Source organism: Choristoneura fumiferana, chromosome Z (genome assembly GCF_025370935.1).
Source record: "Choristoneura fumiferana chromosome Z, NRCan_CFum_1, whole genome shotgun sequence".
Taxonomy (NCBI): domain Eukaryota; kingdom Metazoa; phylum Arthropoda; class Insecta; order Lepidoptera; family Tortricidae; genus Choristoneura; species Choristoneura fumiferana.
Genome location: NC_133472.1, coordinates 38,453,802 through 38,468,562, shown reverse-complemented (window position 1 = coordinate 38,468,562; position 14,761 = coordinate 38,453,802). Strand labels below are relative to the sequence as shown.

At 34.9% G+C, this 14,761-nt stretch overlaps 1 protein-coding gene across 2 annotated transcripts in view; it reads right to left on the bottom strand.

Annotated features, from left to right (window-relative positions):
- LOC141436409 (UNC93-like protein) overlaps positions 1–14,761 on the bottom strand; it is a 109,180-nt gene that overhangs the window by 43,667 nt on the left and 50,752 nt on the right. The gene's annotated exons all lie outside the window — the stretch shown is intronic.

The following is a 14,761-nucleotide window of genomic DNA, read 5'->3' as shown; positions in this document are numbered from 1 at the left end:
AATGGAAAGAATGTTTTATATTATTGGTAGCTTTATCCTTATTACTTTTAGTAGTTACTGAACACTTTTAGAAGGAACAAAGGTTTACATATTATGTAAATTTTGCTAGCTCCCTAATTTATGACATGCTTAAACAAAAAAAGCATCAGATCTGCGTTACGTTTCAGATAGAACAACGTTCACTAAAAATGTTCTACAAAAAGATGTATATAATTACCACAGAAAAACAACGATATTTATGCTCCAAAACACGCAAAAGTTGATCTTATGTGAGTGATATAAGAAAGAACTTAGAAGACACAACCATATACTCCTTTTTTTGTATGTAGATTCACATCCGTGTCGATGGCGAGCAAAATTTGGGCGCAGTAAATTTCTGGCACCACGCCTCGCATTCTGTACAAAGAACTGGCTATTCTTAGAAGTAACCTAGATAAAAGAAACAAAAATAAGGTCATCATCATAATCATCAGCCTACAGCAGTCCACTGCTGGACATAGGCCTCATCCATGGCGCGCCACAACACTCTGTCTTCAGCCCCTCGCATCCATCCGCCGCCAGCGATCCTCTTAAGGTCATCCGTCCACCGAAACCGTGTCAAATTATAGCCAAAAACTTTCCATTTTGCTCATATTTTAAAGAATTAAAACACCAATTATTTTAGACTCAAAAATATTCAAGACCACCGAAATTTGCAACACCACGTTTTAACTTAAACTTATCCCCAAATTAATTATATACGAGTAAGCACTTCTAGCCGAAATAGCAAAATTTACGAGACTGAGTCATTCTGCGTAAATTTCGCGCCTTGACGAGACCAACCCAACCCATCAAAAAAAAAATAGGATCCCGCCCGGCACAACGCAATGCGCATTAATTTGATCGCTGACTGGGTGATCGTCGAATTTGGTGATAATTCAATATATTTGGTAATTCTTTTAATTTATTTGATATTTTAATTTAGACATTATTTTTTGGCTCACATTTTGTGTTTTTCGGGCATAAAAGTACTGACATATTTTAGTGGTAATTCAAGCCCCGGATCTGCCCTGCCAAGGCGCTTGCCCCAAGCGCACATCTAAAAGGTCGTCAAATCCCATGTTGTGAATTCCTAGCCTTTCAAACTGCATGCTTAAACAAGGGCCTCAAAATTTACTTTTGCCACGGTTATGAAAATTTCACTAGGTCATTTTTATTTGTTTTCAAGTTGTAGTAGTATTACAAGACGTTCCATCAAATTTAGACGTCGTTTCTGACAATCCTTGGGTCGGGGGGCAATCGAAAGAAGCTTTGGCTTTAGCTTAGCTTTCGACTAAATGTTTTTAGAAAATGTCAAGTCAGAAACTTAAAAATTCGCTATATCCCTACCTAACGCTATTCGCGTCCCCATCATTGAGTACGACTTAGGTTTTTGCTTAACAAGATGTTTACATTCTCTTATCTCTCAAAGTAGTTGCATCCACACCTCACAGTCCATTTCCTGCACAAATCCGGTTTATTTATGGAAAAGGCATTTCTGCTATGGGGGGGATGCGTCTCGACATTGAGTGAGGCTGCAGGAAAATTATACCGGATTACGTACTACAAATAAAGAAAACATCTTGAAAGCATTATGAGCCTTTATTTTAATGAATTAGAACACCAAAAAGACAACGCAAAAGGACAAACTCGGAGCAAACATTTTTAGTAAAAAAAAAAATATTTCATGTAAGGATAAATTGTATTTCAATCCAATTTATAATCCGACCACAGTCATTTAGTGATGTGAAAACCTAGAACCTATTGCAAAATAATTAATCTGTTCAGTAAATCGATTAATTTATTGATTGAATAGATCAAGTATTTTTGTCCATTTTATTATTTACAATACTTGATTTAATTCCAAAGACTGTTTTATTCAATTATAAAAGCAGTAACTATTTTAAAGGTGAGTAAATAAAAATCACTGATTCAATCGAGCATTAAACGATTTTTCAATTATTGAAATGTCAAATTTTCCACCATCTCTATGGTAGTCTATGCTACTACAGATTATACACAAGTTTCATTCAAGAAATAACGGTAGATTTTGACGAAGACTTTTGAAATGAAAATTAAATGTTGAAATCAAATGAATTTTGGTGAAAAAGTGATTAGACGTCCAGTTAAAAAACACGAATTATAGAAATGTGTTGTTGTTTCGATCCAGTTGGTTTATACAAGATTTTTTATGAAATCGGTTTGTTTACACGTTATATAAATTCTATTGAGACGAGTATACCGTAGGTATACATCTTGAAGTTTATTCAGTCAATACAGTTCAATTCAGTGAAAGTAAGAATAAAAGAAACAAAAACGACGAGAGAGGGAGAGTGAGAGAGAGAGAGAGAGAAATTAGAGCTTAAAGTCATTAATTAGACGAAGTTTTGTTATGATTATTAATGATTTTGTTTATCTTAGATAGAGGTAAATTGTACTTTTCACTTTGTTTTACATTATCTAACATAAATTCTGTTTTATGAATTATAAATACATTAAAATAATAAAATAACCGGGGTATTTCAAATATTTCGTGACGCGCGAAATTTCTGTAACTAATCTCCAAATCGACCATGGCACATGTCTAAATATAGACATATTTTTGTTTTTCTGTAACAATGTATTGAAACAATGATTGTAGTATTGTGGGTGTTAAATTTGCATTGTTCTTTTTCTTTTATAACGATGTAGAACTAGGAGTGGATTATGTATTTATTAGTTTTCTTTATTTTCTAAGCACGCGGATTTTTTTGTGCAGTGCACTGAGCAACTAACAGGGAGAGGTCAGATGTTATAAGAACTAGAAACTGCGGCCCTTGATTTGGCAATGTATCGTATAATAAACTGTGTTTTAAAATTAATCTTGAATATTTCAACAGATGATTGAGGCGATCACTCGCTCGGTGTTTGCAAAATTGGAAAACGCCTTTTCCCAGAGATTATACAATCAACTTAGATATATTTTTCCAACCTACATTTAACGAAATCAAAGTGGTTTTAAGAACTCAAAGCATATATATTTATTAACATACAAATATCGCTCGTTATAGAATTCTAACAAATGAGCAGATTGATCCCAGTTTGGATTTTAATATATATGCTTTTAACATAAAGTTAAGCGTACATAACGGGCATAATAAGATTTACCGCATTGTATTTGTAACACATCTAATAGTACCTATCTCTTTTATGCGGCTAGCTGTTTTGACAAGTGACAACTGACACATTATGTAGTATACCGGTAACACGAAGGAGTGACATTATGAATAAAGTTTATATGCCGTTAGTTCACGTCATGATGGCGGAATTTCTTGTTTTACTTATGCCCTAGACACATCCCTGGCCCGCCTCTGCGTATGAAACTTAAAAAAAAAACATAAAAAACCAAGAGATAGAGAGCGGATTTTGAGTTCAAAATCGTTAATTAGAGGATGTTGTGTTATGATTATTAATGGTTGTATTTTACTTAGAGAGAAAAAATATTTTACGCTTTATTTGTCATTGTCTTTCTGTGCAAAATAGAAAAGTGTGGTACCCTCGGTGCACGAGTGTATCTCACTAGGCCGGTGTTTGTACTAACAAACAAAAATGAGTCAAGGCGAAATCATGAATATATTCTTAATCAGAAATGTCACATTTTGTGAAAAAGTATCAATTCAATCAATTCAAAACTGTACACTTCAGCGTTACCAAACTAAAGAGTGGTTAACTTTAGAAATATAACATTACACGCAGTAATACTACCTAAGAGTTGGCATCAAAGTAGTTACTTTACATTTCACGAGCGGCAGCGGTGCAAAGTGTGATCAGTCCTGAGCCACGGATTTCGCAAATGTCAACGGCTTATTGTTAACGTACGTGACGTCTGATTCTTGTTCAGCATTTTGATTGGGTTTGCGTAAACAAAACAACAACGTAAGTTCTGCTAAAAGTTAAAGCCAGCTGTCAGCTTTACTCAGTGGCACAAAATTTTGCCCAGAGTTCGCTTTTGTATTGATGTACTTCTTTCTGTGTACGTGTATTTTTAATTTTATTTTTTTTATGTGCAATAAAGAGTTTACATTCATTTATAATTACTATATGTATATGGCTTATTTAGTACATAATATTTCTTAACATCTTCCTAATTGAGATAATTTAATTAAAAAGGCCCTATTTAACCGGCTACGATTCCCCCGGAAAAACCTCAACAAGATTTTCATCTCACGACTTCCTTCGCAGCTAATATGTCTATTTTCCTAAAGTACCGCAACGTAGTGTAGTTCACACTGCGTACATTATATCTACTTAAAAGCAGGGCTCTGACACTTAATTTAGATTTTATAGATAACACCGTTTGTTACGTATACCGGGTGTGACCTGTAATATGAGCAAATAATTTAAACATTGATCATACTCGTCAAAAAGAACCACATTAGTTCAGCGACTTTTAAAAAGAATTAGTTTTTAATTATTATTACACTTTAAAGTTTATTCGAGGAAGCAAAATGCTTGATGTTTGTAGCGTGACAGGCGACGTCAGTTGTGTTCTAGGATTGCGTAGGTAGGTACACTGATAGCAGTAAGTATTTAATTTGTATGAAAAAAGAAAAAAATCTAAAGACTATTATTTTTATAAGTCGCTGAACTAATGTTGTTCAGTTTGACGAGTACAATCTTTATTTTAATTGATTGCTCATATTACATGCCACACCCAGTATTGACATTATTTATTTGATTTTAATCGTTGAAATATTTTTGTCGTTGTTTTAATTGATTTTGTTTTTATCGTAATTTGATTTTCTTGGCGATCATTTTTGTGAATCCCTTATATTTTTAACGTATCTAAAACGTAACATGCGAATTTCAGAAATAAATTTATCTATGTATACCTACAAAATGTAGGACCCTCGGTGGACGAGTCTAACTCACACTGCGGGCCGGTGTTTTTAACGAAAAAAGTTTTACTGATTTCGCGCGTTAAAATTCTGAATCGATGCGTTGAAAACATTTTCGGACGGTCTCTTATCACGGATGGTCTCTAATCACGCATGGTCAATGCAAGGCCTCACAATAAAACCTGCAGACCTCACGACCCGTGTATTCAGCATTTAGCACATGAGAGACGCTGTCAAATAATTCTAGCTAATATATCTCGGCGACAATATCTGCGGGTCGAGGTTGTATTGACAAGTTGGTGTTTGCACATACGGGCGAGTGTAAGATTGATTATATTAAAGAACTAGTACGTTGAGCATAAGTTATTATTATTACAAGCTTTTTAACCGCCTTCAAAATAGGATACTTCAATTCGAGTGTATGCGGTTTTTTGTATGTTTGTTACGCGATAACTCCGCCAACTGTGGGCCGAAATTCAAAATTCTTTTTTAGTTCTAAAGGACATAGTGCCAAGGTGGTCCGATTGCCACCATTGATTCTATAGTGCGTTTCACACACAATAAGTCTTCTGGTTTAGATGATAATGCATAGAGTATAGTAGATAAAAAATATACTTAGTGAAATGTACTTAGTTTTAGGGTTCCGTACCTCGAAAGGAAAAAACGAAATTGAAATTTATATCAAATACTTAGGTCTACTGTCCCTTGGAGGCGTTCTAAGCCAACGCAATCAAAAGATACAGCCGTTTATGCCGCAAATTTCCGCAAATTTTCGAAACTCGCAAGGGAATCAAAACCTACAGGGTACTTCCCGAGAAATAGAAATCTTGAAATTTGGTACGAAGCAACGTCTTATAGCACAGATAAAGGAAAAATTGCAAAAACCGTAAATTTTTAGTCACATCATATAATAAAAATAATTTTAAAGTTACTACCTACAGGTTTGTATGGAACCCTCGGTGCGCGAGTCCGACTCGCACTTGGCCGGTTTTTTTAACAAAACACGTAAGAGTTCACGTCTCAATAATTACTCATAGAAACAAATCTTTATTGACGCACTCGAACATATTATCTGGTTGAATACCTACCGAGAAAAGACCAAAGGTTAAGTACCTTTTGTTCAAACGTGTAAAGTCTCGCCTTTTATTTGTGTACTAGCCTTTACCTCTGGCTTTACTCGGGTGAACAATTAAACCTGGCGAATGCATTAAAATCCCAACATTTTAATACCATTCCATTACAAAAATTACATCATTGTTTTTACTGCCGTTGTATGAAGACCGTGAAATATTTCAAATCTAGAGATTTGAAGAGTATCTAAGTAATAAATAGGTACGCACATTCAATCAAAACATTTAAATAGCATTCATATCATAAATTTAGTTGTTATAATAAAAACCTAGACAGCGATAAAATAAAAATTGAAGCATCAGGAAATTGTGATCGTCTTGTGTTTTGTTTATAACAAACCAATCTCTACTTAAACATACTTACATTAATTTTCGTATTTTAATATTAGTAGGAGCAGTTAGGATGTATTGAAAATGAATGCCCCAATTACTTGTGGCCTTACAGCAGCGGGCCAAAACAAGTTAATTATACATATTATTAATTAGTATTTAATTTAAATGGTACGCGTAATAAAAATATATTTATAGGACTACATGTACACGTTTAATCGCTTTGGATATCAAACGCAGAAGCTGGCTTAGCAAGTTTCTATTTATATCTGGCTAGTTCTCGCTTAGATGCCTGAGCAGACACAACTTAAGACAAGCGAGGTGGATGATCTACAGAATAAGATAAAAAATGTAACCAACATTATCAAAGTATTTTAACGAACACTCGGACTCAGCACAAAAAAAAGCTCGCATAAGACTAAAGTATAAAAGATTCTGTTTATAAGTTCATTTTAATACAAGTTTTAGTTGACTGTAGTTGTACCTATTGTCATCCTATTTACGAAATTTCAAGTCATTCCAACTAGGTACCTACTAGAAGTCAGTCAAATTCGCCTTGATTACAGACACAAAGACGGGTACAATTAAGATAAGGCAAGATAATTTATTCAATAATTTGCTGTACAAAATAACAATAGATACAATGTTTTACAAAATTCTATGTAACACGAAACATAATGTACCTAATTGAAATTAAACTTAAATAATTAAAAAAGTTTGTAAATAAAAAGAGTTTTTTTGGAGGGAATAATGAAAGTGGACGAAGCGAAACAAGTATGTAAGGATCGTAGCAAGTGGAAAGAAGTGGTCTCTGCCTACCTCTACGGGAAAGAGGCGTGATTATATGTATGTATGTATAGAAAGAGTTTTAATAAATCCAGAAATAAGGATAATTTATCTTGCTCAAGTATCTTCAATCTTGCGTATATCTCAATTATAATTAGGTTTACACATTATACTATTCTTCTCCAGTCCATCAACAACATTACAGTCACGATATACAATCAACGATCTTTCCGCTGAGTAGATGACGTAAGTATCTAGGTTAGTTATTGAATCTGAAAAGGCTCACAAGTAGCCCAATCAGTAGCAGAACAAAACAAAACAATCTACAGAGAGAATATATGTACAGCATTGTCAAAACTTTCCGAGATATATCACTGCATTGGAATGTTAAGGCACTTTCTTCCTTCAATTTGTGTTTAAGAACCGGTATGGTTTGGAATTGCTCCGGCATGAGGCGATAATGTCGGTCCGGTGTGAACCAGTGCAAACTAGTAACGGCCCTTAAACCAAACGAAGAGGCGTGCAACACTTAAACTTCTACAAGTAATGCGTATGAGGTCAGCCGAGGGGACCGATAGATGAGGCGATACAAGTTCAAAACAAATGTTTCGAAGTAGGCTTTTCCATCGGTTGAATACAGTTCCGTTAAAGATTGACTTGTTTCTTTTTTGGATGCTTTGTCCTATCAGGTATTATTACCAGTAGGTATGTGTACATGTACGCACATAAAGTTAGGTAACGAAAGAACAAAAAAGCGTCTCAAAAGAAATGATGCGTACCTACTATTCGCTACACAGTGATTTTGACTAAACTCTTCAAGTATACTTTTGCATTTTTTAATAATGTAATTATTTTTGCCGGAATCAACTGTTTTTGCTTTTAACATGAGCCAGGCTTATTATTATAATTTTTATTATTAGTTAATCAGATAAATGCACATAATGTGAATACTTACATTTGTAACAAGCACTACTTATCCTCCACTTGTTTCATGTACTCGTTTACTTGCTTTCACAATGCCATAACTCACAACGCACGACGTAAGCGACCTGCCGTGTTCGACGATTTGACACGACGCTGTCGTATAATTAAACAAAATTTGATGACAGTCAATTGTTTTTACGTTAGTGCTGATGAATAGAATTTGTATGAATTGGCATAATTGAATTGAAACCTAATGCGTTTGGGTAGGTCAGTGGTTGAGCACGGCTTGTTTACACTAATTAGTCGTATTGGTATTTATAAACACACGCAAGTAAAGGCTGAGAACTAACTGGTGTTTTTATATGGTTCATTTTAGTGTTTTTGTTAGCCAGTGACAGTGTTGCTCGGCAAAAACTGCAAGGCCTTACTTACGTTACTTGCGTTACATTGCCGTGGCCAGTCGATGGCTTTACAATCCATATCATCTAGACCCCGCAATGTAAGGCAATAAATAACAATAGAAAATTGACCATACTTAATCACAATAGATTTTAAAGAAAAAGCGTGTTTATTAATGAGAGCATTGATAACAACAGAACTGTTTAAACTACACTTAAAGTAATACTTAAAAATAAAGCTACAATTTCAACTAGGAAGCATAAATATCCTTTGATCACGAGTATATATGAATAACGATGATGTTACTTACTTAATAATCGTGCGCATAATACGAAAACATTTTCAACTAAAACTGAGGCTGTGATTTTCATACATATTTGAATCCTGATCGCATCGTTGTAGGTGATTTCAAACCGCGCACACTACCTACACAGTTTAGCATCGACAGCAAGCGCAGGCAGCATTTAAGGCGGGGCTGGTCGACGTTCAAATCGTAAAATAAAATGGACAGACGGAGATGATATATGCGCTCTTCTGCGAAAGTGTTTTTATGTCATTGAAAGAGCTGTTGTTTTGTTTGAGCCGTCAAGTGAAGATTTTTTGTTCGCGTCATAAATCTAAGTTGGGATGATTATCCTGACTTGTGGGCACCGCATCACGATTATTTTTTTCAGTTTACATTCAAAGATATCATCATTATCATGTTTATCGTCATCCAAGTCTCATTGAATCTAATTTGATGACAATAATTTGAGTTAAAAAATGAATGACTAAAACAAAGGACTATAAAATCTTCTTTGTTTTATGCAACTGCTATTTAAATGGAATTGCCGTCGGTCGTCCGTCATTGCACACCGCCTTTTTAAGTGAGTTTTTCTTTCCCTATGGGCTGTTTTAGAGCAGCCATACCTACAACTCGCGTGCGTATCGCGATTGTATTATTCTTAGACGGCGCGCCTAAAACGGTGGGCAAATGCCCTTTCGGAGTAATAAATTGGCCCATGGCAAAATTTTACCAACTTCATGTATCGCTGTATATACGCAAAGCGGGCAAAAACACATGCCATAATCAAAAAAATATGACTATAGTACCTATGTTATTGGGACCTAAAATCAACAAGCTTAGCGTTTATATGATTTATTGCGCTATATTTTAGAAATCTGGCAGTTTCAATAAAGCTGAATGGGATCGTTACAAACACGTCTCATTCAAAACCACAATGGGAGGTCGTGACGCCTACCACTGTTTGTTTAGCTGTTATCGTCATACAATTTTCCGCTTATAATACATATAAATAGTGAAAAATACGATGTTTTGTCAAATATTAATGCTATGTACATTTATTTGCTATGCTATGGAACTTTATATCTGAGGGTTATTTTACTGGGTCAGTAGGATATTTATAGATTTAGAATATACAACCGTCCATATCTTTAAAAAAGCCGAGAATATACCAAAATAATTGCAGCTAAGCTAAAAAGTCTTAAGCGAGCAAAGAAAATATTTAATCTATAACATGTTGTGTACACCTACCTACTAATGCTGTACTATTGAAAACAAATCCAGTTTTATTTATTAGCCAATAGTGTCACTTTTTGAAAAAAAAAAGGTCAAGTACACTACTACTATGGGCAAAATGTTACCGACGCTTATTGATATCAAACCGCCCGAAATATTTGACACTTAAGACTCGAAGGCGTTCGCTTTAAAATACTTACGACAAAAACTTATTACAACTAGTTTGTTCAACATTGCCTAAGTGACATATCACTTGGTTTCCATAGAAACCAAATTGAATATTACTCAATAGGTATACTGTAGCACGCATATCTCCAGTTTTTAGAGCTTGATAGTGTAAGTACATAAGCGTACCCGTACTTTAATTATTACTAATGCTTGCGCTCTTTGCAGAACATCGCGTCAATATATTACTATATCTTACACTTTGGCAAAATGTACGACTCCACTCGTTTCTCGTTATTTGATCAGTTTGTCGCATTGTGAAAATATGTAAATAGTGACATCCTGTAGATGTCAAATGGGTGCGTTCCGAGAACGTAGAGGCGCTACGACGTAGCTACCGTTTGTTTTATTACATTGTATGACTCAAATTATTTTTCAAACAGACGTCTTGTGGCCAGCAGCCACAAAAGTCTACGATTGCAATTATATCTGAGCATCTATTGTAATTTTTTCTTATAACGAACGTCTCAAATGAGTTTGCGTCAAAGTATCAAATACCAACTTTTGTAACCGTGATGTGTCGCTTAAGCAGCTGTGATTCACTAAGGGTCACTTTAGAATCGTTATACCACTGATTTTTTTTTATCACGTATCCAAGAACAACAATTTATATTAAATATAATGACACGGATAACTCACGTCTTAAATCGAGTTTAGCTCGACATGTTTCGGGCTAATCCGTAGCCCTTCGTCTTCGAGCTATATAAACTCGATTTAAGACGTGAGTTATCCGGGTCATTATATTTAATATGAGTGAGTCTCACGGTAGTTTCATGTTCAAAACAACAATTTAGCTTGGAGAGAAATTTCATCCCCACTTTTCGTGTAGGGGGGATGATCGGAAAACAAATTGTGCTATTACGAAGAGTATCTGAGCATAGCCGCAGATAGACAATGAGAAATTATAAAAGCAGGAAAAGCATAAATGACAATGATAATGATAATAATAATGATAAATTTATTTGTCAAACATACATACATCATCATCCCAGCCTATATAAGTCCCACTGCTGGGCATAGGCCTCCTCTCAGAACAAGAGGGCTTGGGCCATAGTTCCCACGCGGGCCCAGTGCGGATTGGGAACTTCGCACGCACCATTGAATCGCTTCGCAGGTTTGTGCAGGTTTCCTCACGATGTTTTCCTTCACCGCAAAGCTCGTGGTAAATTTCAAATGTAATTCCGCACATGAATTTCGAAAAACTCAGAGGTGCGAGCCGGGGTTCGAACCCACGACCCTCTGCTTGAGAGGCGATAGGTCAAACCACTAGGCCACCTCGGCTTCATAACATACATACATACATAAACAAATCATCAAATCATATACATTAATAAATTGTCCCATCACTCAACTAAGATTGAGATTCTGAACAATAGCTCGACGACCTGCCGGGTGCCGGCGGCCCTGCAGTATGTACTATTGTTTTTTTTTAATTGCCACAATTTCTGCTGCACAAGTGCACACGCGAGATCTAAATATAACTAGTTTTTATACGGCGACTCTCATGATTCGAGGAACGGCGCGTCGCAGAAACAGTTCTATGCCTGTTTAATGGTCAGTGAATGAGACAGATCCAAAATTGGTTTTTGTTAATAATTTCATTTCAAATACAAGCTCTAGCCGACTGTACTGGCATTGTTATAGGAGTTCTATACATGTACCAGACTTCAATACTACTACTGGAGGTGGATCAAAATTTACTTCCACAGTTTGACCCAAACATACAAACACGGAAGTTAAAAAAGCTTGTATAAGATTTTTTTATCCGGTCAGTAAATTCTCGTGAAATATTGTCATTAGTTATATTATATATATATTTTATTACGAACAGAATGTTAAGTTAATGTTCGAAGATGAATAGATATAGATCGATAGATATCATGTACAAAGGCTAACTTATCCCTTTGCAAAATCTCCTTCAGACGGCACTATATATAACATATTTTCAAGGTGTAAAATAGGCATGTACCTTTTTTTTCTTTTTTTTGGCTGCAGCTGAAAATCAGCGCTGTGGGTCCATACCTCAGCATTGCTGAGCTCCAACCATTTCCGCTAGCTATAAGTTTACTTAAACATTTAGTTATGTACCTGATGTATGTTACCCACAAGTTAATGTATATTGCTGAATAAACATTATCTTTCTTTCTTTCAATCAATTTATTTCAATGAAGTTTATCATTATCACTATTTGATACTTACTAGTTATGTGACACTGTTTGTACCTAGGTGGGTGGAAATCAAAATACATAGATGTGCAGAAGTTGGTACATTACTGAAATTGATAAAAAAGAGTTTTTTTAACATAACTGAAGCTGAATTTTTCATTTAAGTATTTTTTTCGACTGGATGGCAAACGAGCAAGTGGGTCTCCTGATGGTAAGAGATCACCACCGCCCATAGACACCTGCAACACCAGGGGGATTGCAGATGCGTTGCCAACCTAGAGGCCTAAGATGGGATACCTCAAGTGCCAGTAATTAAGTATTTATTTCTTAATTTTGGTAAAATTTCAGTTTAGTACCTAACTAACTATTTCGTATTGATATATCTATTTAGCTTCTCACACAAATAATTAATCATTCAAAAAGTGGTAAAAAAGTAACTTAATAGAATGAATGTACATTCTTCTTCTACCTATTCTAAGTTTGTATTTACAGTAATGTGTTACAACGTATAACAAAATAGATTAAGCTGAATTTATATTTAACTGTAGACCATAAAGCATGGCCAAACAGAACCGTAGCAGAACATTGTAACTGGTTATCATAACATTTTCTTGTTTACACCGCTCTCCACCATATCGCAACTCGAACCGTGACGGCTATATAATAAAGGTGTTACAGTGTTGTGTGTGGGTACAATTTAAAATACACTTCTTAATTACACTGTCTCAACTTAACTATCAACCTTCGCCTGCGGCTCGGGTAGATTGTTATTTATATATTAACATTTGCAGGCTTACAGTATGAACCAAAGCGCCTATAATGCTAGCAGGTACCTAATTAGTTATATTAACAGTAGGTTCATTATCAAAGATAAAAAAAAATATTAACAGTATAAATTACAATAGAGACTACCTCTCGGGTAAATTGTTTTTTATGACCGAGTTAAATAAATATACTCTCTACTTTTCACATTATTTGCAAAGAATTAAAAAGCAACATTGAAAATCAGTATTCATTTAAAAGCAAACATTTTTCATGCATTTCTATTCCTATAATAACTTATTGGTACTACAATTGCTCAGTTTTAATAATTGAGTAATATAGAAAACCCATAGTAAAAAAATAAAAAGAAACATAAATTACAATTAAAACTAAATTATTGTGTTATTCAGATCTTGGCTGTTAGCGTCCGATTGCCTGCCTTGGTATTAGATTAACGAAGATTTTATTATATGCCTAGAGCATAAAAGCCATTTTACGTAGCCTACAACCAACATATAATAGAAATTTTATGTGCATGAGAAAGGAAAAGGTTATTTTTGTCACTATTTACAACTTATTACTTCGATGGCGGAAGACCTTACCTTACAAGAATTCTACTTAATGTCTAGACTCCCGGTTGGCAGAGCCCGATGTTATTGTAATAACAAAGTATTTAATATTCATAGAAACCTATTAACTTTATAAACTTATTATAGTTATGTTTATATAATTATAGTTTGCATAACACGCACGTGTCTTCAGCCCTTTCAAGCGCGCCGTTTTCTGTTAATTTTCAATTTCAGTGAGAAAAACTGGTTTTTAACTCGTTACTACCGACTTTTTCTGGATCGCTAATTGAAATGAATCGGTGGCAGCTAAAATGTGTTACGAAAGGAGCAATAAACATTTTAGGGCAGCGCGGCTTGCTGTAGGAATTGGATGCTCAGGTCTTTTGTAGGAAATCAAAACCTCTTCATTGGTATGGTCGGTTCCCTAACTTATGTATGTAGCCAATTTTTCATACTAGTTGCATAGAAAAGTGGATACTTATGCTAGGGCACCGACTACTCATAAGATTCTACTACTGCGTACACTTTTTCTAATAGGTAATCTTACTAACACTCGGTTAAAAAATACGCGCAGTAAAGTCAGAGTGATGGAACTAGTGAGTGATTGAATGGACGTCAATTGTTGAAAAAGTATTATAGTAATAAAATAACTTGTAACAATACTCATTGTCGTTGCAGTTTTTCAATTTACTACGGAACAGAGATAAAGTGCGAAATACGTAGGCAATCAATAATGGATGCACACAACTGTATTGCTCGTTTATGTTATTGCTATTTTGAGTGTTTTGTTTTTTATATTGCTGTTGAGTGAACAACCATCACTCCTGAATTTATAATAAAGTTGGTCTAAAAACAAGTGCTTTCGTTTTGCATCGTTTGTCAGTTACATACGTTAAAACTTCATTGGCTGTCTCCCTTATATTACCACTTCATTATGGAAAGCTATCAATTGTCTCCTTAAATCTGGTTTAGTCCGCAGCTAACTAATTAGGAGCTTCAAGGTACTACGGTACCATAAGTACATTTTCTTTTTCAGTCACATGCGTACTAACTTCTT